Source organism: Pelecanus crispus, chromosome Z (genome assembly GCF_030463565.1).
Source record: "Pelecanus crispus isolate bPelCri1 chromosome Z, bPelCri1.pri, whole genome shotgun sequence".
Classification (NCBI taxonomy): domain Eukaryota; kingdom Metazoa; phylum Chordata; class Aves; order Pelecaniformes; family Pelecanidae; genus Pelecanus; species Pelecanus crispus.
In genome coordinates, this window is record NC_134676.1 from 34,426,799 (window position 1) to 34,452,281 (window position 25,483).

Consider the following 25,483-nt stretch of genomic DNA (forward strand, 5'->3'; position numbering starts at 1 on the left):
TTCTTTCTCTTCCTACTTAACTACCTATTATCTAACGCAAATATTTAACATTCAGTCAAAGGTATTACATATTCAGTTTTGTATCAGAATAAGAAAGCTGGATAAAATACTGACTGTTCTCCATTTTTATGTTTATAAAAAGAGGAAACCACTGGGAAGTCTTGGCAATGCCCTGACATAAGTTTATAGTCATAAAAAAAAATAACTGTGAGACCCATTCAGACAAGATTTGTATGACTGTTCTGTACTATAAAGTAAACAAGCAACATAAGTTACATTCAGGATCTTTGTTTTCTCATTGTCTTGACTTTAACTCCAAGGAGTGCTTTAATTCCTTGTCTTCTACCTCAACAACACTGAACCATTGTTCATTGTCTACTTCCAACATTTTCCATTATTGTGAGGTCCATAAGAAAGTTATTAGTATTTTCATTCACTAGCTTCATAAGTAGCATTTTCCAAAAATTCAACCCTGTTTTGTTATTTCAGCATAAATTTGAACACATAGGCCTCAAATTTGATAGTCCAGAGGTGGGTAAGACCACTGGAGCACGCAGATTGGGCCCAAATCACTGAGGTTATTTACTTTTTTTACAGTTTGTGAAGAGTTTCTTAACCATAAAGAGGCAGAAAATGTAAGTAACAGTGAATGTTTCAACTCCAGAACAGTTATTCTTAAAGAAAATGTAAAATTTTCTGCATGATCATGCTATACTTGACTCCCATTCTGCTCTCATACATACGATATAGAGGTATTCTTAATCATTATACTGATAGTGACGTAATAAATGCAATAACTTTTCTTTATATACACATTACATCATACTCCTAAAAGCCTGTCTTAACATTATACTTTCAAAATCACTGCAGGACTCTGTTACTGCCAAAGAGAGTAGTTATATTAATGTGCAATGACAGCAGTGTCAAAATTACACTCAGACTGATTCATGTTAATTCATTAAAAAGTATCAGAACCTCTGATGGGGGTAGGGGTTCAGAATCTGTGTAAGTGGTCTGTATTACTTCTAGCAGCTGAATTGCACCTGTGAGTGATAAAATGGTAATTGTACCATATTATCAGCCTGCAACACTGACATTAATGTATTACATGACTATACCATTACATGGATGGAAAGGTAATATTTCTCTTTGATTTTTTTTTTTAATTTTTACCAAAGAAAATGTTTTCTGTGCAAGACGTAACATAGAATACTAAAGGAGGAATATTTCTACAGCTATCATACTAATATCTATGGATCTGCTTTTTTCTTTTCTCTATTAGGTTTATTTTATGTTTTTGCTTTATGTAAGCCTGCTGTATAGTCTTCACAACAAAAGCATGCACAACACACCCAGAGAGCACTGTTCATCCACTAAACTAATTCAAGGTATGTGATTTGTCCTCTGTCTTTCATGATGGTAAACTCATTGCTAACTTCAGTTACAGTGACTCAACCACCTTCACAGCATCACTTCAAATGTTTAAGCACCTCTGTTTTCAAATCTTGATCCCAGGTCATCACATGTCTCCAAGAAGAGCTGCACAACACGCTAACTTTTAGCACAGGACTAGCATCAACGTCTCCAGGTACTATCTGTTATCATCTCAGCTTGTCTAGCTCACTTTTAGTTTTTCTGGAAGTGGTCCCCAGTAAATAGTCAACCCTACCTAAGGAGAAGTTTTTTATTAGTACTAAAACTTGAAAAAAAAAAAAAATGCACACGATGGCCAGTGTGCAAATTTTTCATCTTCCCTTGTCTTACTATTTTCTGTACATTTAGAGATACTCCAACTACTTCAAACATTTCCGTTAGTCATGTCCTTGTGTTTGCATCACTCTGTTCTTTCAAAAAAAAAGCTTACTGAAAGCTTTACTTTCATCCTCCTCTCCTCTGCCCCTTCTCTCCAGACAGTCAACAATTTAGGTTTTCTGTCTCTCTCCTGCCTCTCAACTTTAGTAAAACAGCTATGGAACTAAGTTAATATCTTCATCACTAAAATCATGGCCCTTTTTATAATTGTGTTTTTTATAAGATGGCTTATTTACATCTACTGTTTTTCCATTGACCCCAAATAAATTGACAGGAATTCTCTCATCAGCTAGTTTGAACTCTTTATTTGTAACTCTCTTGGCAATGTGCAACACATTAAAAAGCTTTTCCTGCTGCACAGTTATCTTTTCTGTTTCTAGTTTTATCATTATTTCCTTCTGAGGAATTATTTCAGAGGCAGCAGTCTCAGTCCTCTAAAAGCAATGAAATTTTCTGCCCCACCTCTTGGCTAAAAATGCTTTCCTTCTTGCAGAATTGTAGATTAAAGGCGATAACTTTCAAGCATATAAGTAGTGATATGAGTAAATGGCAAGGGGATAAAAGAGCTGCCAAAATAACCAACACCACCACATAATAGCATGCTGCAAGGCAAAGAGTACCTTCTTACTAAATGCTTGATTTTCATGTTGCATCATTCTGCAAAACCACTTTTTAAGAGATGTGTTTCTGAGCCAGCACACTGACTTTGAGTTCAGGGTTTGTGCAGAACACAACTTATGATACCCAAAAGGACAACTTTGGTGCTGAAGGAGGTAAAATGATGACACTTCCTGCTGAGTTAGCTTTATTCTGATCCCATAATGTAGTGGACTTTCTGCCAAAGAGGAGCTTATTTTGGTTTGAAACAAATAAGTGGAATTCTAATGATTTACACTTTAATGTAGCACAGTAAGTCCCATTTTCCCTCTCCCCAACATTAAAAACCAAGGAAAAGGCATGCATGTTAACCCTAGTATTTTGGACACTTTCCAGTTTGGATAATTGCATTCTGTCTACTAACAATTCTCCTGCAGTTTCAATTAGATACAATGTTCTTTTTCACTTTCCTGAGCTGTTGTGCAGTATTGCTATTCACTGTTTAACAGCTGCCACATTTTACTCGGGAGGTGCTTGCATTTCAGTATTTAATGAGATAAGCCTTATAAGTTTGAGACTTTTAAACTGCAATCTGTATCAGAAAAATTAGTTGCTGTGGGAAGGTAGAATTTCTCAGAAAAAGTTTAGATAGATTAGGAAAGAGACAGATGTCCTGTATAACACAAAGATGCAGAGAGATCCTGAAAATCAGAGTTTCTATCTGCTGAAATAAGCAGTAGGCTAGGGAATCAAAATCACTCTACCTTTCCTCTTTGAACATATAAATTTTTTTATTATTATCTTTAATTTGCTGCATTCTGTGCAAAATGGAACAGTTTGTGTAGGGAAGGCTGAGTATAACCTCAGTCCACAACCTTCAACATCTACTTTTCTCCTACTGAAAACAAACTAGATGTGTTTTTGAGTTCCGTCAGAAGAAACAGAGAATTGGAACAGTTTTATCATATCATGAGTGAATATTCTGTACCTACCTGTAGCTGGAGTGGGAGGGAGGTGTGATTGTCATTGCTTGTGTTGGTGTAAAGGAATAACTGTAACTAGGAAAAAGGTCTCAGGAATTTTTGGAAGAGAGTTCAGAGCAAAGTACTGAAAAAGATACTCATCCACATCTGTTGGTAAGATATTTAAACATTGGAGAAAATCTGGTGTAAAAAATACATTTGTCCTTATCATTACTTATAGTCCAGCTACAGGAAGTTTCTCGGTGTGGTGTTTGTGAATTTCACTGCTTAGCTCTCCACATTAACGTATGGGGGACCTAAAGCAAGAATTCAGAGATTCAAGAGTCAAATTTCAGCATTCAAGGTTCAAATTCAATCACTGAAAACTGGTACAACACAGGCATGTTAAAGGCCTTGTGGCAAAACACTGAGGGAATCCCCAGTCAGTGTTGGAACCCAGCATCCAAACTATATATGATTCAAGGCTCTTAACTGAGATTAACTCCTGTCTGTCAGTCAACAATAAATGCCCACTAAGAGTTTAGTCATATTGTGTGCAATCCTGAAAGAGATTTCCCATTTCAGTTTCATCTGGAAGGTAACCAGTTTGCAGACCCAGGACACTAAGTGAACGAAAGCCTGGTCAGTGGAGGCAGTCAGAAGATTCACTTCAAAAGCCTGGTCCAAACTCTAATGCTAATGTTAACACTGTGTTTGTAAAATGTTATTGTAACCCAGTTTACTTTTAAATCTTAAAGTTAACCAGACCAACTTTACATTTGCAGATGACACAAATAAAAATGAAAGACAAATGGATGAGATACTTATTCCAAGGTCTCGTTGCTTAGACAGCTCTAGAAATAATATTTCTAGAATGCTGCTCTTCTCAAACACTCAGTTGTACACACTCTAAAAACAGCTGTACATGAAGCAAACCATAAAAGTAACTGTGAGCTATTTATGATGTAAACAGATGACATGATGTAGCAAATGGTTATAATACAGCAAAACCCCCAAACCAGATGGATTTTTAGACATACCTGCACAAATTTTGTAGCAAGATAAGGAAAGAGTAAGTGATTTTCTGAAAACTGAATTATGTTAAAAGAAGCATGACTATGTATATTCGAATCTCTTATTAATCAGCTGCATAGCAATATGTTTCTCCAGTTTGGTTGATTCTTTTCCTTTTTTTACTTTTTAGATCTAGATAAAGGAATTATGGGATACTAATGAGAGAACCTATGTAAACATGCAGATATACAGATAGATATTTCTTGGAGCAGTTTGAGATATACATAATTTCTGAGTTTATCCATTTATCTGGCCAGGTCTACCTTGGATCTTCATAATCAGTATGTAACAAAATCACAAAATCTTTACTTGTTGTACAGCACCAATACAGCACCAATGATGAATTAAAATCTCTCTAGTGAGGAATTAAATATTTTCTTGGGTTTTTTTTTTTTTTCCTTTTCCAGCTAAGAAACAGACAAAATTTTATGTGATGCAGCAAAATACATCAGAAGAACAGTCTTTCCTGTGTTTCTATGTGGTACAACTACTCTTGCATACAAAATTTATTTCATAATATGTTCCATAAGGTTGAAATCTTCTTCCTTTTTACTAATCACTTCACCTTTCAACAAGCTTTGTTAGATCACTGAATCATGACAAATGATCCTTTACATATTAGGATACTCAGTTCACTCTGATGAACTAACAAATTAAAATGTAATATGAAATGATGACACTGAGAATATCAGGGACAGTCCTTTCGATGTGGGGAAAGAATTCATAATTAGACAAAGATTTGCCCTTTAATTAAAACATTATCACACTGATAATGCTGAATGAAATGTATTTTTGAGGAATTCAGTGAAATAATATTAAAACGACAAGAAGCTATCACACATTTTTTGTCCTGAAGCAGCCATATTTCATTACACAGTACTGAAGGTTAGAAAGCAATCAAGTGTGTTTTGCCATCCCTGGCTCAGACTAAGGTAATTATTAGTCTGAGAGTTTCTGCCTCTCTCTCCCTGCGCCCCCCACCCCCCACCCCCACCCCCTTATTTTTTTAACTGTGCTTACCCAAGAGGAAAATGAACCACAGTACTTATCAGCACAATGCATACATCAACGATACTGAAGGCAACTGACCATGGCTGGAGCCATAGGTTAGCTGCAAATCCATTAGTGAGGGGAAAAAAAAAAAAAAAAAAAAAAAATCTGTGAATCTAGGCTATAGCTGAGTGATAAGTGTAGAAAAGTCACAAAACATGACAACGTAATTTGCATTAATATTGAATCAGAAAGGCTCTTAAAAGGCCAAGTAACAGAGGTGAAAAGTTATCCATAACGGGACCAAAAACGAACTTTCTGAAGTAATAATAATGTCAAAAATGCTTTGCTTGTGTAGTTATGTGCACTACGTCTGAAAATATTAATTTTAACAAAAAGCACTTTTTTTTTTTGCACAATAGGATGATAAATAACAGAGGATTGTAAAAAGAATAAAATAATTAAAAGACACTTAAATCTTAAATGGGACAATGACCTTAGACTAAAGGGACACTAATACTTCAGATTAAAAGTTGAAGATAACACATTAATTTTAAAATAATTTGTGTTATATTTTTGGATTTGTTTTAGTCTTGTTGATTCTGTTTTAAGTTCAAGTTGTGCAAATTGGGCTTTAGTAATTCTCATTTTAATTTCATATCTTCCACAGAAATCTCCATATGTCAAAGGTTATTTACTTTTGTTTATTTTATTTTTTGCCATTACCTATTAATACTTTGCAACCTTTTTGAAGTTTCATGAAATTTCATGAATGGTTTATTTCTACACTTGCTACAAAATATTTCTTTTACGTATGCCCTGGTTTCAGCTGGGATAGAGTTAATTTTCTTCCTAGTAGCTGGCATAGTGCTGTAGTTTGGATTTAGTAGGAGAAGAATGCTGATAACACGCTGATGTTGTAGTTGTTGCTAAGTACTGCTTATGCTAGTCAAAGACTTTTCAGCTTCCCATGCTCTGCCAGATGCACAAGAAACTGGGAGGGGGTACAGCCAGAATAGTTGATGCAAACTGACCAAAGGGCTATTCCATACCATATGACATGCTCAGTATATAAACTGGGGGGGGTTGGCTGAGGGACAGGGATCTCTGCTTGGGAACTGTCTGGGTATCGGTTGGCAGGTGATGAGCAATTGCCTTGTACAACATTTGCTTTGTATATTATTATTGTTATTATCATTATTATTATTACCATTATTATTATTATTATCATCATCATCATCATCATCATCATCACTACTTTACTTTATTTCAATTATTAAACTGTTCTTATCTCAACCCAGGAGTGTTTCTCACTCCTACTCCTCCGGTTCTCTCCCCAACCCATTGGGGTAGGGGGAGTGAGCGAGTGGCTGTGTGGTGCTTAGTTGCTGGTTGGGGCTAAACCACAACAATATATTACATAAAAAATTTCCATCATAAATTTGACTAACTCCCTCTTCTGGTCAAAAGAAAATTTAAGAAGGAAGAGGCATCATTTTATATGCAGCTATACTTGAAAAAGGAAAACATTCATTTACCTAGCATTCTGTTTCCAGATGGTCTTTATATTATCCAATGTTTTGATTTGAATAAATGCAGGTTTGTTATCTGTATCTTTTATCAAGTCCCTGTTTTATCAGAAAAATAATCTTAAATCATTGTATCTAAGGATTAATAAAACAGGTGTATCTGAGACTGACATGTTCAACATTTTTTAACTTCACTGAAGGATCAACTATAACTTCCTGCAAGATGGAAACCCCTTGCTTATATAAAAGTAACCCAGTCAATATAGTCAAATAGAGGTGGAATGCACAACTTTTTCTTATAAATTTCATCATTTATAAAGTACATCAAATATGTCACCTAAAATCCAGCTGTCCAAACTATAGACTGATATTTGTAAACACTGATTGAAAAGCTTTATAAACTAAATTAACAAATTCACCAGTTGATATAATAAAAGGAAGGTATTAAATCTCTACTTAAAAAGAATTATAAAAATAGAGAAATCACAATGTTCATTAATAATAACTGTTGTCTCTATCAAAGGAAAACCAAATATTTTCAAACAGAATAGATATTTGAGAAACTCATATGTTTCTATAGCATATACCATCTTCATTTTGCCTGAAGGGATGAGAGAATTGGGTTTCTATGACTGTTTAGAAAAGTAAGTGTCAGGAATACCAACATTTAGATGTCAAGGTGTTGCATGTGCACAAAATTTGAATTTGAAAATTAGCTTAGTTGCTGGTTTATGGTTCTCTTCTATGTGTGGAAATGTTGTTACCTCTCCCAGACATTTCCAAATATGTATTTTAAAGTTTAGATGGGTTTTGCTCTACCTTTTTTTAATGAAACTTACTGCTGCTACGTAATTGTATTCTTGGCTGGTTAAAACATAAAAAATGCAACCCCAAAGGCTGAGCTTCTGCACTACCTTGACTTTTTGTGAGAAAAATGCTTCACATATGAATCTTTCCAACTCTCTGCCATTGCAGTGATCTTTGCATGGAGGGCTATTCCAGGACAGATTGCACTCAGAATGGAATACACCCTTTTAGATGCACTCATTGTTGAACACAAACCCACAACTTTTCTGTCCACTCATGTGTGTGCCTGTGCCTGTGTGCCTGTGTGCATGTCTCGAGTGTCTGTACAGCACACTTTTTACCCAGCATGCAGCATATGGTTACAACTTGCTCCTGGGCCTGCTGCAAAACATGGCTTAATGACTTTTGTGTAAGTAACTTGGTCACTCATTTCCACTGACTCATAATGCCTGAGCATAATCTTGATACCTAAAATAACTTTAAAATAGATAGATTTATGGCTAATTTGACAGTTGACAGTCTGACTAGATACAAAGGCACTGTGTACCTGAGGATGGGTGTAGGAATGGCACCTGGCTGTTTCTGCTCTAGTTATAAAACTATTGACTAATTTAGGGTAGAAAGCATCTCTGGATGTCACCTAGGCCAACAGTCTCTATGAGTCATCCACCAACAACACCCAGCAGTGTCGGCCCAGTAAAGCAGAGGCAGAGGGTATAGGGATAGTATGGGCCCAGCAGAACTTTGAGACAGGTACTTTAGGTTAAATACTTGTTGGTTTGGTTTTGGGGTTTTGTTTGTTTGGTTGTTTTTTTCTCTTAAAGAATGGAACTAACTGTTCTTGTCTTTTTAATATGTAAAGGTTGGTCTTTTTTGGAAATGTACCTTAGAGGATGTTAATCAGAATCTTACTGAACCACTTCAAAAGAGTCATTTAAGAATGGGGAAGACAAAGCAAGTCCCGCCTGTAGTCTTCAAATATGCCAGCATGATTCAAGTTCCACTTAAAACCTGCAACACTTCAGAGCCTGATTTTAATGTGAATCAGAGACCTGGAATTGCTTGAACAGTTTAAAAATTACTCATTGCATGTAAAGATCAGGTAAGTCACAGGACGTTATGTACTAGTAGCAATTGACCCTGGAGCCAGCAGAATTCACAGCTTGCTGTGACGTCACAGGGTAATAAGCTTGGTGCAGGAGCACCCCTAGCAATGTCATGTGTCTGGTTCTGCCAGGTGCTTCCAAAGTCACTAGATCAGTCTGCTGTCTGTCCTCTGACCATAAACTTTACTATGCCCCTCTTTTGCTTTTCTTGTTCATTTTCAATACGTCTTATTGTGTGGAGATATATTCTTATTCTGTGATACTGTTCAAGCAGTATATAAGCACCACTGAGCAGAAGCTACAGCATGCTGGCTGCCGGAAGAACTGCCCAGAAGATACACTTCCAGCTAGTTTCTCAAGTGCCTTATCCTTGAAGAGCTTTGCAGAGAGTCTGCAGCAAGGGAACAGCTGCTGAACCTTGAGAGAGAAAAAGAGGACAGTGGAGAAACAGCATCAGTAGGAAAAAAGGAATACAGAACTGAAAAGCAAAAAAGAGGTCTTTTAGAAGCCATAAAGAACAAGCACCAGTGTCAAGGCTGGGCTTCTAATGGTGGAAATAATGTTGGTGTTTTGGGGGTCAGAAGATGTTGGTGGTTATATCTCTGTCATCTCTGTTTGTAAAGGAACACTGTTTTAGGTCTCTCATGAATACATGGTCCTACAGGCTCCTATGTTCCCCCTGAAAGAGGTTGTGCTGCAAATGAGGACCTCAACTTAAAAATGGAGGAGAAAAGACAGTTCTGCTCTTCTTAGTGAAGGCAGATGAGATTACTTCACTAAGGAGAGCAGGTTTTCTAAAAATGTGGTTCCTAAGACTGGCTATTTTTCAGAGTCCTTCCTTTCTGTGTTGGGATGAAATTTACCCATGGCACCTATACTTCTTAAGTGTTCTGCAGAGAAACAAAGAAAAGTAGTTAGTGTTGTCTCTTTGATAGTCTTTCAGTACTGGCTAATGCTGGCTTTTTTAACCTGAAAGACAATGCTTATGGGTTTCTTTGTCTAGACTTTAACATTTTTTTTCTCTCTGGGAGAGTAATCTTTCTGTTTCTTTCTTTTGTAGAACATGACTTCAGCAGCTGAGTTTGCAGTGGATAGCAACACTTTGTCCTAAGCTACCACAAGTAAGTTGCACCACATGTCAACACATTGGAGGAGGGCCTCGCAGAGGAGGGCCATGAAGATGATCAGTGGGCTAGAGCACCTTCCTTATGATGACAGGCTGAGAGATTTGGGGTTTTTTAGCCTACAGAAGAGAAGACTCTGGTGAGACCCTTATAGCAGCCTTCCAGTATTTAAAGGGGACCTACAGGAAAAATGAGGAGGGACTCTTTATCAGGGCGAGGATGATAGGATGAGGGGTAATGGTTTTAAACTGAAAGAGGGTAGATTTAGATTAGATATTAAGGAGAAATTCTTTACTGTGAGGATGGTGAGACACTGGAACATGTTGCCCAGAGAAATTGTGGATGCCCTCTCCCTGGAAGTGTTCAAGGCCAGGTTGGATGAGGCTTTCAGCAACCTGATCTAGTGGAAGGTATCCCTCCCCATGGAAGGCAGTTTAGAACTAGATGATTTTTAAGGTCCCTTCCAACCCAAACAATTCTATGATTCTTGTGGTTTAACCCTGGCCAGTGACTAAGTATCACACAAATGCTTGCTCACTCCCTCTAGTGGGATGGTGGAGAGAATCAGAAGGGTAAAAGTGAGAAGACTCAAGGGTTGAGATAAAGCCAGTTTAAAAAATAAAGCAAAATCAGCACCTGCAAGCAAAGAAAAATAAAGAATTCATTCACTACTTCCCATGAGGAGGCAAGTGGTTAGCCATCTCCAGGAAAACAGGGCTCCATCATGTGCAACAGTTACTTGGGAATACAAATGCTGTAACTCCAAACATCCCCCACTTCCTTCTTCTTCTCACAGCTTTTATTGCTGAGTGTGATGTCATATGGTATGGGATATTCCTTTGGTTAGTTGGGGTCAGCTGTCCCAGCTGTGTCACCTCCCAGCTTCTTGTGCACTCCCAGCCTACTTGCTGGCAGGGCAGTCTGAGAAGTAGAAAGGGCCTTGAGGCTGTGTAAGAACTGTTCAGCAATAACTAAAACATCCTGGTGTTATTAACAGTGTTTGCCTCACAGATCCAAAACATAGCATCATACAAGCTACTATGAAGATATTTAACTCTGTCCCAGCCAAACCCAGTACATCTGGTGACTGTTGGCTATCTAGATCACTGCTTCCACAGGTTCTGTTTCTGTATTGTCCGGGAGTGGTCAGAAAACAAAGCAGAATGCCTACTTTGCAAGCAGTCTTTTTTTAAATTGTGTTTTCCACAAAATTCATGATGAAGATGACTTTAAGGAGTACATACTCAGACCTTCAGAAAATGGCTCTTTTGACAGCCCTGATGGCTGGAGATCTCCTTACCATAACAACCTAACATGGGAACACCATACTTCAGCTGAATTCATCAGTCTTGCCCTATCTCCTTTTAACTTAGAAGCATATGTTCAACATGCCAAATATGACTCTCCTGCTCTATTGTATGGTGAAGAGAGTTGTTCAGACTCATCAATTATTACAATATCTACATATGAAGCAGACTGTCAAGAACTCAATCACAGTTCATCTGTGACTGGTATCCATCAATCCCCCTTGGATGATGAAACTCCAGGGTTATCGTTCCATTTCAGGAGACAGAAGTTCATGCAACAATAAGTTCTCCTCTAGAGTTTCAGAAAGTTCTGGTGAGGACTTTGCTTTAAAGAGAACTGAACAGTAAACTCAGTTGCAGGCTAATGCTGACTTAAATGACAATGACTGTTCTTTGGACAATTGTGTTATTGTTGGGTATGTTAAGCCATTAGCTAAGAGGACACTAGAACAGGTTGAGCTGTCTTTGGACACTGAGGAGTCAGTCAGGGAAGAGAAAAAAGAAAACATGAAGAAACAGCAGTCAACTCAGCTTCACAGTTGTAGTGACAGTGGACCAAGCAGAAGTTCTTTGCCATACTCCTTCATATATTCAGAGAATGTAGGTAGGTGTAAAAGCTGTTCACCCCTTGCAGTAAAGAAGAAAGATGATAAGAACAAATGTAAAGTAAAAGATCTACCTCTGCAGGACTTGATCTGGAGCCCCTCTTCAAGAAGGGACACAATGCTCTGCTTCTAATCTACCTCTGCAGGACTTGATCTGGAGCCCCTCTTCAGGAAGGGACACAATGCTCTGCTTCTAATCACAGATTGTGCAGAAAAGGAAAGTCCATGAGTCCATAATCCTATTCACAGCGCAGTCATAGAATCATAGAATCATAGAATCATTTAGGTTGGAAAAGACCTTTAAGATCGTCAAGTCCAGCCATTAGCCTAACACTACCAAGTCCACCACTAAACCAATTAAGGGCAGTGTAATAATTAATTTCATGTTTCCCGGCTTGGTGGCTGGATTAACTTTTTAATGAAAGTAAAACTAGAATAGAATCATTAAGGTTGGAAAGGATCTCTAAGATCATCAGTCCAACCATCAACCCAACACCACCATGCCTACTAAACGATGTCCCAAAATGCCACGTCTACACGTTTTTTTGAACACTGTCAAGGCAGTCATGGGCATAGGACTAGGAAGGAGCATCATGGCAAAGTCAACTTAAAAGAAGATGATCAAGAAACAGAGATAGTAACATACATGGGAGCAAAAGAAACAAAAAGTAGGGAACTCATAACACCAGCACCTCTCAAGAAAGCCAGAGAGGCTCTGTAAGTCATGAAACAACTGCATCCAGAGAAGTAAGTAGATCACGAGCATGTAGCAAAGGCCCAGGCAAAAGAAGATCAAGAAGCATAGACAGTCATCATTATTATATGAGAGACAATTGCCAAAGTAGATACCAGGAGGGTTCTGCTTTCTGTAGTCAAAACATGGTTGAAGATATCTATGAATCCTCATGCAGGAGGAAGACTGTCTCATGCTCACTATTCAAGGCAAGCTGCTAGTCCAGAATACAGTACGCAGTCTTTTACTGAAATGATACTGCATATCTGGAGGAGAATCTATGAGAGACACTATTGTTATTATGAAAGCTGCAGGTCAAGGAGTCAATCAAGCAATAGGTCAAGGACACACTCTGGAAGTACTGTCGGAATTAAAAGTGAAAATCCTGTTGGAAAAAAGAAGTACAAAACTCACCACTTGGACAATGCAGTCAAGGACAGCACAATTCTAGAGAAAGGAAAGGACCACAAGAAAACTTTATCAGAATTCAGTGACTGCTACAAAAATGAAGATAGCCTTTCAGACAATCAGAAAAATTTTAGAAAAATTTCAGAAAAAAAGAGATTAGGAGTCCAAGTGTGGAGGCAGTCTGTGAAAGAAAAATGATACAATGATGCATTGTAAAAATAAAAAGGGAAATCATAAGAGTAAGCACCAGAAAGATCACACAAATAACTCAGCACGTTCTTTTCCAGTTGTGATTACAACTGATAGTGATAGTGACAGGGAGCTAGAAAGTATTAAATTTGACAGCAGCATTACTTGGACAGGCACAGCTCAGATAAATGAGAAGGAAAATGAGTCTCCATCTTCTTTTCTGGGAATGACGGAATGTGAAGATAGCTAGAGAGTCAGCAAGGAAAGTGGAGTAGCCACCAAAATTATAGCTTTACTACCACAAGAAGTGTCTTAGATGGGGACATTAGAAATGCTGAAGTTGAGCTTTGAGAAACAGCAACTGATCACAGTCTTGTCATAATGGATACCAGTAGTAACACCCTTCACACAGAAACTGTAACTAGTCATGTTCAAGGCACACAAGCAACATCCTCCAGTCAACTGCCTTCTCCCAGGACTTCCTTTCTAGACCATCCAGGGGAACCGCCATTGATACTAAGACTGCCAATGAGATTTGTCAACAGATCCTCTTGGTTAGATTCCCCAGGAAAAAAAAAGAAAAAAAAAAGTATGTTTTATACTGAACAATTCTTAGAAGTGAAAAAGATAGGGTATTGCTAGCACATAACTTCTGAAGTTTCTTAGAAGAGGGTTTGAAAGATGTAATTTCAAAGCAATGCTATATTCTCACAGTTCATAAAATATATCCACAGAATATTTCAAAGTTGTGTTTAAAAAAACCAAACAAACAAAACCACAGAAATGGGTCACTTGCTTTCTTTGAGACACGGTACTTTTCTCCCTTCACTTGTACTTGGGACAACCTTAGTCAGAAGACTCTTCTCTTCCCTAAATGTACAGAACAGGGTGGGCTGTAGAACTGATTCTCATCCTTGAGCCTGTTTGCAGCTACACATGTGGAATCCCTGGCAGCACTTCCCTTTGGTTTACCTGGGGACAGATTTGAACGTTAATTTGCTGTTGGCTTTAATAGGGCACTCACTAGGGCAATGATTTGGAGCTCTCATCCCATTAACACATTTTGCATCCATTACTATTCAGGGTGACAGCACAGACACTTGAGCACAAGGAGGAGGGACCACATACAGTCAAGGTCAGGAGGGGAGGGGAGTGCAAACAGGGAACAGCAAACTGGCCATCTTCCTGCAGTTGTCACCCAGGGGTATAACTACTCTGATACAAACCACTTTTGCAGTAGTTTGTCTAAGAGTTTTAATTCTGATTGAAGCAGAGGAGAAAAATTTGCAGAATGTAGGGTAAAATGTTCAAGACACCCACACTCACAGACACCTGGATACAATCACACTTACAACCTGCCTGGTGTGCCAATGCCCAGGTAGCCAGGACAAGAGGCCCTGGAGAGTTGGGGTTGCTGAAGCAGGCAGTATCAGCATGAAAGATGCTGCCAGCAGTGCCAGGCCTCTGCCCTTGGAGAGGTCTTGGTCCATGAGACTGAGTCCCTGCTGGAAGCTCCTGGGCCACCTGGCCAGTTTTCCCCTCTGCTGCAGAAAGGCTGTAGTCATGTGACATGAGGCTCTCAGACAGGGGCTGTGCTTCCTGCCTGGGATGTGCAAACCCCTCTTCTGGGGTTGAGGAAGGTGGCATGCAGGCAGGTTTTTGGCCAAGACTCACTCATCCCTCCTCCATCACCCTGGCGACCTAGAAAGATACCTCAATTCATGCAGCAGCACAGACAGCAGTGGTCTAGGAGGTCAGTACTGCTCCGACAACACTGGCTAGATGTCCACTGCTGGAAGTTTGAGCCTGGGTATCAGAACAGCATTGCTTCCCTCTGGTGTTTTCAGTTTTCTGAACAGTTGTTGGTAACCCTGGAGAGATTCAACTGCTGAAAGAGGAAAGAAGGTGACCACTACTGAGGTGCCTGGACAGTGGCCACCTTCAGGAATCCTTTGCTAGATACCCAAATCAGTCGTGGTCATGGAAAGCAAATGCCTAATGCAATAGGTGAAATATTGATACTCTCCTTATCAATCAACAGTAACACTTAGCAGGCATAGTTCCAAACTCATGAAATAGACTCATGGATTGCAGTATCATTTATCACAGGAAGGCTGTGAAAGCATCCCCCAGGGAAAATTATTTAAATGAAAGCATTTCATTCCATTAGCAGTGATAACGTATACCCAGTGTACAAATCTAATCTGTAGGACCAGGAGGCACTTCCCAGTTCCTGGATCTAGGGACACATCTTGTTCACTGACTATCGTGAAGGGCCACAAATACTTTCCTCTCTCCTCCCATAGCTCTGTTTCCTTTGATTGGAGAGACCCAGACATGCGAAGAGGAAGCATGCAATATATACCAACAGGTCCTGCTGTGTTAGCAAAGGTATAGGCACTCATCCTCCAGAGAAATTGCTTTTTTCTTAATGTAATGAGGATGAGGATGGCCAATATTAATAAATGACTGCATATTCTGGAAAATCTATTATGTGGACTAAATAGACTCATAGACAATTACACAGCTTTCTCTGAGCTTTTAATGAAATGTCCCTAAGAGGTAAAAACATGCATACACATGTTGTAAAGAGTTAATTCCAGGAACTCCACATATAGCTTATAGATTATGAAACCATTGATCTTTGGCTTTTGTTTCTGAGACCATTTCAACTGCAATAGTAATAGACTTGATTTCCACTCATTTAAGTCCAAAATCATTATGTATTTGTCTGTTTTCAGATAAGATTCTGCTGTTTTCTTTTGGAGGACATGTTCAGCCTTTACTCCAGATGGATGATGAATGCTGAAAATACCTAGATAGCATTTGAACATCTACACATGTGAGCATAGTTCTTGGTCATCAATGTTTGAGAGCTGAGCTTTAAAATTAACTGGCTTCAATAACGGGTGCTAGCTTCTTATTTTGTATACTGAAATTGTGGTCTAAAAAAAAGATTCCTGTAACCAAGGCCTCTTTACTTCCCTCCTGGGGTGGTTATGGACTCCCAGGGCAGTAGATGACCATACACTTATGAATTCAGAGAGCTAAAAAGGCATTTCATTTAATCTTGAGCTCATGAAGAACAGATTTTTCTCCAGAGTCTGAACAAAGGACTTTTTTTTCACTAACCTTCTCTTAACGTTGAAAAACAGTGGTATCACAAAAGTACAAATATGGGCAGAGCTAGGAAAGTGTTTATTACTGTACTACCTATTGGAATTGTAGTGTAGTGGCATCAGAAAATAATAAATACTAAATATATTTAGTGTTTATTAGAAAATAAAAAACAATAAATAAATAAATATATATATATATACACACACTTCTTCCAAAAGACTGTGTACTTGGTATCTAGCTGCTATTAGAGAAGCCCTATCATGTCAGACCAAAAGCATATCTAGTGTAATGCTCTAATTTCAACAGTGGGCAACAGCACAGACAAAGGTTAGAATACAAAAGCTAAATATGGAGTATTCCCTTAGTATACCTTCTTAGCTTCCTGCCTGCAATATTTAAATATGTGTCAAGCCTCTGTGTGCAGTAGTGCAGCACAGGTGACTAGAGGTGTCCCATACATGCATAAATATTTTAGTGTTCTTTCTGAAGTTTCATTGTAGTACACTAAAAGCTAATAAATATTACTGTAAGTACTTGGTATTCCCTCCTATTCCTCTTGGATTGCAGAAATATATATAAAAAATAACATAAAATAAAACTTTGAGTTGTATGTCAAGTGTGAGCTCGCAGCCAAATATGTAAACTGTTCAAATTAGAAATACAGACTGACCTTTGAATTAAAACATCTATTATTATTGCTTCATTGTTGGACCAGAAAATATTTTCACCATCCAATTATCTGTCCACCAAGCTGTTGGACAGGTTGTTTTTCTTTGTTTACAATAAAGAACAACATAGCCAGGCTTGTTTACCTATCTGTTTGTGTATTGATAATATTTTTCATTCCAACAGAGACTTTGAAAAATTGGGGTGCTAAAAGAAAAACTAACATTAGACAGAAGAATAGACAAATGTAGAGATTATATGCAATCAATGAGTTTGGTGTTAAAGAACATAGCTTAGTTTACCCTAAAGAACCAAAAATAAATTCACCATTGGTTCTTGGCTTATGTTCCTTCTAGGAGCAGGACATGGAGAATACACATAATTCATAACATCACAACCCACAACTTCAATAAATGGCAATTATTTATAACTTACTGAAGGTTTCTTGTATTTGATACTCACAGTTTTGGCATGTTAGCAGTTTATGAAAAAAAACCCAGTGCTTTTTCCTTCCTCCCTGTTTGCCCCCACTTCTTCCCCCCAGTAACTCAGTGGTGGATTTAAGAACTAGCAAGCAGCCAAATGGTATTTTCCATTAAACTACAACTATTTCTAACAAACCACATTTTGACACTATTTTTTTCCCACTGTCCCCTATTTAAAATATTGTGAAAGATAACCACACTGCAAAAAAGAGTTTAATACATCCAGTCCAAAAGGTTCAGAAATGCATTTTGGAGTATTGTGATATTAGAATACCAAGACTGCCATAAGAACAAAGAGTTTTGTTTTGCGATATTTCTGTTCTCATTGTTCTGAGATTGTCATGAAGATGGATTCTATACAGTTTCTGCTTTATTTCTGCAGCCTTTGTTATGAATATGGTCTGATTTTTTGCCAACCTTTGTCACTAGAATGAGAATCAGAATACATTATGAAAACTAAAATGTACTAAGCATTAAAATTCTGTGATAGCTCATTCTTGTGACAAAGAGATCACTGGGAAAGAATGGCACAAAATTAATCAATTATAGTGACAGTCTCACGATTGTAATAAGAATAGAAAGTGGCACCACATTTTGTGCATTTACATAATTGAGGACTGGTTTAAAATTAACTCATTCATATCTGGACATTCACCTCTTTTCCTGGGAAACCAGAACTGTTGTACTTTGACTGACAACCATAGACAGTGAATATACTCTGATACAAAAAAAATTTACAAATTCTGCATATTTTTGAGTCATTCCCCAACATTTTCATAATCTCTTTCTAATATATATCTTTTTCCCCTCCCAGAAAGAGAAAAGTCTCACCATTAGCTTCATAGCTATATACTATGAAAGTGCAGTGAGAAGGAAGGCAAAAATGGTCCTCTGGAAATTAATAAAAAGAGACTGAAAGCCCCTGAAATGTTCCTCTTCAGATTCTTTTATCTTATGCTTTATTTTGGATTCTTTTATTGCTTGCTATTCTGATTAAAAAGAATGCATCAGAAAATAACTATTTTCAGGAATATCAGAAATACAGAAAGATAATGGTATTTAGAAAACTCCTCTGTCCAGTTATTCACTCTTTCTTCTTTTCCTGCTTATGAGGTAGAATTATCAAACTCCAGCAAGAGCCCAGGCGTATAGATCAAGGCCTGAGGCCTCACTGTAGATTACCTTGGTTAGATACCCCATATAGGCAGATTTTTATTGACAGAATATTACTACAGCACCCTTCACAAGTCAATGGGAGCTCTAGAAAGCCTGCTTCACTGGGGAGACAGTGAAGGGCAGCACCTGGAGTCGTCCTTGCTGTGACTGACTCCTGGCAAACCCAAGGCAACTCAGGTCATGGCAAATTTTAAAAAAATTCTCAGAAGCATACAAACCCACTCAACAATGGGTGGAAACAATCTCCAGCCAAGAAGAAACTGTCCTGTATGCGGACTGAAAGACTGTTGGTGTGGAGGTTTGAAGTTTGGGCAGGGACTTTTTTTGTACGTTTCTCAGTAGATTGCATTTAGCACTTGCCAAAGACAAAATACACAAGATGGATGAGCTGATTTGATTCAGGTCAGCATGCTTCTGACATCAGTATAAGTGCTATCTTTACTAAGATATGTATTCATTTACAGATTATTTTGGACTGGTGATTAAAATGATACACTGTTCTTCTTGGCCCTTCCTACATGTTTATAAAAATCAAAGAAAATAAAATGTTCCTTGGTTGCAGTGATCCTGCTGTTTCATTAGGTTTGTGACTATGCAACTGGAAAATGGTACAGAGCTTTGCTTGTTAGCTGGATATCTAACAAAAAAACCCAATAGACTTCTGGAGATTTCTCTCCTACTGTTTTAATTTTTTCTATCATAGTACAGTTTCATAGAGTTGGAGGAGGGATCTGATACAAAACTAACCCTCTTTATGGATAAATGTGATTGTCACCTTATTACAGTGACCCATTTTCTCTTCATTAGAGTTGTCTTACAGTGAGCAAATTATACAAAGTAGGGCTTCTAATATAATAAAGCATTCATAACCATTAGGAAATGGATTCCTTTCCTCCTTCCTGCCTGCAGAGATACACAAGTAAAGATACAATAATGCTCACTGAAATGTTGGATCTCAAGGAAATAGGCACAAGATTATTCTTCATTATTCTTAGGTCATGTTTTTTGATAGTTTTGAGTTAAAATATAAGAAGGAAAAAGGATTTATCCCTAAAACTATTTTTTTTACTATTGATAATCTTCCCTTTGCTATGTGAATTAGTAAAAATGTACTAAAAATGATTAATTAATGAGTTTACACAGTTGCCGTATAATCATCAAAACTAACCTGTTTTTAACTTAACTATTTTTGCCACGCAATTCTCATGTTAGTACTGTTGCTAAATCTATTTTTAATAAATATCCTAGTAACAGTGGTTAAAAAAATACTTTTTCTATCAGTAAAAGAGTGGAATGAAACACAAAATGGATGAGGCAAGAATAACCTTCCTCAGTTTGCAACCTGAAAATGTTTTGACTGAATAATATCCAACCAAATTGGTAGAATGGCAGAAAAAAAATTGTATTTCAAATACCAAATGGAAGCCAACATCATGCATTATTTTTTTCTTCTTTTAATATTTTTGATTGTTTTGATATTTGGGAAGTAAGAGAGGGAACTTGTTAAAACTTATGGTAAATAAGATTATGGTTCTTAGACTACATTATTAAAAACTAATTTCAGAGAGCAAGATAAATTCTTAATAATGTAAAATACAAGTAATAATTTAAAGGAATAGAGTAGTTCTAAGTCATAAATACAGAATTCTGACAGATCTTGAGTTTTTTCCAAATACATTAATTTATTTTATATGTGGTTGTACTTAGTAGTTTGGTAAGATATGATTTGATTCCTTTATCTTTATTTTCTCCTATGTCTTAGGAGGGAAAATAAAGAAGTTGCAGAAAATGACCTTGCCTTTGACAACAAAAGACTATTGAGGGATGGTGGCTGATCAGTGTGTTCATCCCAGTAAGAGTCTTGTAAAAGTCCTGGTAATTCATAGCATTAGGAATCAGTGTTGGAAAAGCTTCTTTCTTAGTTTGGTGAGTGAACTTAAATACAGAAGTCATGTACCCACTAAGAGGTAAAAATTACACCAGGTGAATTATTTTACTGGTTTTTTTTTAAATCTTTCAGAAGATTTTCATATCTTCATACACACACCTCATCACTGATGGCTTCACGAGGTAATTTTCTTCCTTTGACAAATAAAGTTTCCATAAAACCACAAAAGTATATCTTTCATAAACTTGCTTGAAAGAGATAATATTTGCTGAAGCAGATAAAGATAGCACTTTAATTTTTTAAAATGTAGTATCAGCTGATATCCCAAATTACATTGAATTGTCTGAGGAATAGAGCTAAAGGCTGCACAAATGCCATTGTTGTATCTCAAAAGGAGATAGAGTGATATATTCCATTTGCTTTGTAGTTCAACTTAATGTAGTGCTAAGCCCTGTATACTTGCATAAACACTTAAATGGTTCAGTGTCAAACTTAAAATAGAAAGCAAATCTAACAATTTTTCCCTAAAATATCAGAACTTATTTATTTGTTTGAAAAAATTAAAATGTGATTTTCTATATATGACTGTGTATACACTGTTGCCTTGTGTGTGATCCCAGGGTAGTTCATTAGGTTCTCAAGAATCCACACAGCTAAACACTTGAGCTTAATTTGCCCATGGGAAATAATATGCTAAATAATAGTATCATCTGATTAAGTCTTCTCAGGCAAAACGTGTGCTTGGTGGCCATAACATTCCAAATTAACATCCCACAACAAAATTAAAATTCAGTGTGATTACCTCAGATGATGATAAGGTGCTTATGGCTTTTAGTCCACTCAAGCATAATATGGTGCCCTGATCATAAAAGTAAACTACTTGTAAAAACTTATATTAAATTCAGGATAAGATGGTTTTACTGTTTTTTACATTTTACACCCTTTCAACACACATTAAAGAAAATGTAAAAATACCAAAATAATAGGAATCTTCTAAACTTTCAAAGCACCTCTTGCAATTCATTTATTGAGGCTGAGAGGTCTCACTCTGACACATTAGCAGTTTGCAGAGCTAGATGAATGCCTTGCTTACAAGATTCATAGGATCTTCAAATTTTGGACAATGAGGGGTGGCTCACATATTTTGTACTAACATGATTCAGATTCACTAAGGATTTTTTACTGCATAACAGCCTCTGGATCTGCTATTAATTATTCTAAGGCATCTCTCTTTCCTTTTTCCTTGCAACTAAGTAATGTTTTTTCCCTATTGATGTTGCTGGGAGAAATTTGTTCCACTCTTGATCTTTGGATTTCACTCTCTCGAATGCTAATAAAGAACTCACAGTTACTCCACCAGAAATCCTGACCAAATTCCTCCCTCAGGGGTGAGGTACATTTGTGTGCCCCCTCCTGCAGCAATGGAACTAAGGCCTGGCAAATACCCATTACTAATCAGCAACTCAGAAGTCTCCTTAAAGGTTGACTTAGACAAAAATGTGCATGCTATTAGACTATTTTCTTGAATCCACCCTGGGACTGAAAGTGGAGTAGAAGATCTTCACTGAAAAAAACAGTAACAGACCACTTACAATACAATTACAATGGTATAACTATTCTTGGGAATGTGGAGGCCTCCCTTGCAGACATTTCAAAAATTGTTTCATGACTGGTGGTGTCATGAAGAATCTCAGTGGGCAATGGAAGTTGTCTTTTCCTTCATACATATTTGAAAGTAAAAGATTGCCGAGGCTTCTTAAAAAATGAATTTTTCAGAAACTAGGACTTAAGAGCAGATGGGAGAGAAAAAGAATACAGAGCAAATTAACTACTGATCACTGAATACCCTAGGAATATTTTAACGTTGCCATACTATGAAGATAAGCATAAAACCCCAAATGTTTAAACAGTCTTATTGGTGGCTGGCAGGTAGGGTAATCAGGGATGAAGAACATGTATAATGTAAGCAGCTTATTGGATTTACACAGGGCTAGTTCTCTCCATGTTGAAATACTGTATTTTGGTAGATGAACACAGATTAACTTTGTTAACAGATTACTAGATTATTCAGTGTGAGTCTGTTTCTTTCTTCTTAATTGTGGAGGCATGAAGAAAAGACAGCAAAGAGTCTGAAAGTAAGCATCCTTTTTCTGAAAAGAACAGAAATATTCTGAGATCATTAATCAAACAAAGTCACACTTTTTCTTATTTCTATACCTCTCTTTACCATACTGAGATTGGTTTGGTTTGGTTTGGTTTGGTTTGGTTTGGTTTGGTTTGGTTTGGTTTGGTTTGGTTTGGTTTGACTTGTTTTAAACAGGACTCTTTGACAGTGTGATAACAAGAAGAGATGTGGTCCAGGTCATCTAGTTTATGAACCTGTGTTTTACAGATTTCTTAAGCAGTCTAGGGACAACAAGTGGCATGAAATTGAGGCTGGAAAGGCTGGCTTCCCACATTAGAATTCTGCTTGTCCAAGTGACATTACCTGAGAAAAGAGACTTTTTTCATCACCAACATGCTGAGTACACAAAAGAGAAGAAAGTGAAAGATCACATCCTGGGAACCTTTCTGCTCTATTGCTTTTGTCATGGCATACTTGACACCTATTATCATCCCTGTTTTCCCAGATACGCCTGCTCCCAAAACACGTAGTGCTAGTTCTTACTTCTAGAGGTAGTGTAGTTTCTCAGTGGGAAAAGTGAGCTTCTAAATAAGGTGTTATGAAAGCTGAGACAGAGAGAGAAAGGTCACAAAAGAAACAGAAAAATGAGGAAAGAATATAGGAGAAGGTAGGAAGACATATGGATGAAATGAGAAGAAATATCTGAAGAAACCTGACGCAAAAAATGACTGAGGCATATCTATGTTCCTTTATAAATCTAGAGGGTGGCACATGGTTGTTTAAATGGGTGGAGTTGCACAAGGAGCTGGGACACACCCCTTTAACCCTAACAGTGTAGAAAGAGAGGCAAAGGAGAGGATATAACTGATGAAGAACTGTGAAAGCAAATGGACCTGTGGCAGTAACAATGACAGTTTTAAGCTTTAAACAAGGAAGCCTGTTGTGGTGTTAAGCCTTGGCAGACAGTCAGAGGTCCACTCAGCTGCTCACTTACTCCCCCTCCTCTGCAGGAGAGGAGAAAATAAAAAAAAAAAAAAAAAGGATGAAAAAAGGTCATGAGTCAAGGTAAAGGCAGGGAGGTCAATTTCCAGTTACTGTTACGGACAAAACAGACTTGATTTGGGGAAAATTAATTTAATTTATTGTCCATTAAAATAGATCTGGGCAGTGAGAAACAAAGACAAATATTAAAATAACACCTTTCTTCCCCCCTCTCTCAGGCTCAGCTTCAGTCTTCACTCTCGGCTCCTCTAGTTGCCCCAGGTAGCATGTTGGGGGGGGGGGGGGTGGGTGGGTGGCCAGGACACAGGGGTTTCTCTCTGCTGCAGCTTCCTCCTCACTCTTTTCCCCTGGTACAATGTGTGCTTCCCTCCACAGGCTGCAGGGAAATGTCTTCTCCAGAACCTGGAGCACCTCCTCCCTCTCTTCCTCTGCTCTTGGTGTTCACTCTCATGTTTCTCACTACTTTTCCCTCCTCTGACTTCCAGCATCTTTGTGCTTTCTTAAACATGATTTCCCCAAGGCACAATGATCTTTTCTGACGGACTCAGCTGTGTCCTTTGGTGGGTATGTTGGAGGTGGCTGGAAACAGCTGTGTCCAGCACAGGGCATCCTCTAGCCTCTTTTCACAGAGGCCACCCCTGCAGCACCCACTGCCAGCACCTGGGCACCTGCATGGGGTGTACAGCTGTTCACTACTGAGTTAAGTGGAGGTTGCAAGCAGCCTCTCAGAAAGAGGAACAGCTTAAGAGATGCAGAAGGTGGATCGATTCCAGCTGTGCATTGACAAGGTTCAGAGCTGCAGCTCATTTATGGTCTGGGGACCCATAACTCCAGGACATTTTCTTCAGGGAGCCTAGCCAGCCAGACTGCCACCTGCTTCCAATTGTAATTTCATAGAATCACAGAATCATTGAAGTTGGAAAAGACCTTTAAGATCATCCAGTCCAACCATTAACCTAACATTACCAACTCCACCACTAATCCAGTTAAGGGCAGAATAGCAATTTCATGTTTCCTGGCTTGGTGGCTGGATCATTTATAATGAAAGTAAAAACTAGGAATCATTAAGATTAGAAAGGATCTCTAAGATCATCAGTCCAATCATCAACCCAACACCACCATACCTACTAAACCAGGTCCCAAAGTGCCACGTCTACCCATTTTTTGAACACCTCCAGGGATAGTGACTCCACCACCTCTCTGGGCAGCCTGTTCCAATGCTTGACAATGTTTTCCATGAAGAAATTTTTACTAATATCCAATCTAAACCGCTCTTGAAGCAGCTTGAGCCCATTTCCTCTCATCCTATCATTTGTTACTTGGGAGAAGAGCCCAGCACCCACCTCACTACAACCTCCTTTCAGGTAGTTGTAGGGAGCAAGAAGGTCTCCCCTCAGCCTCCTCTTCTCCAGGCTAAACAACCCCAGTTCCCTCAGCCGCTCCTCATAAGGCCTGTGCTCCAGACCCTCCACCAGCTTCGTTGACCTTCTCTGAACATGCTCCAGCACTTCAATGTCTTCTTTGTAGTGAGGGGCCCAAAATTGGACACAGTATTCCAGGTGCGGCCTCACCAGTGCCATGTACAGGGGAACAATCACCTCCCTGCTCCTGCTGGCCACACTATTCCTGATACAAGCCAGGATGCTGTTGGCCTTCTTGGCCACCTGGGCACACTGCTGGCTCATGTTCAGCTGGCTGTCAACCAGCACCCCCAGGTCCTTTTCGGCCAGGCAGCTTTCCAGCCACTCCTCCCCAAGCCTGTAGCGCTGCATGGGGTT

At 38.2% G+C, this 25,483-nt stretch overlaps 1 pseudogene; it reads left to right on the forward strand.

Moving 5' to 3' along the window:
- LOC104031727 (E3 ubiquitin-protein ligase Topors-like) overlaps positions 1–13,885 on the forward strand; it is a 36,659-nt pseudogene extending 22,774 nt beyond the window's left edge.
- The last annotated feature ends 11,598 nt before the right edge of the window (positions 13,886–25,483 follow it).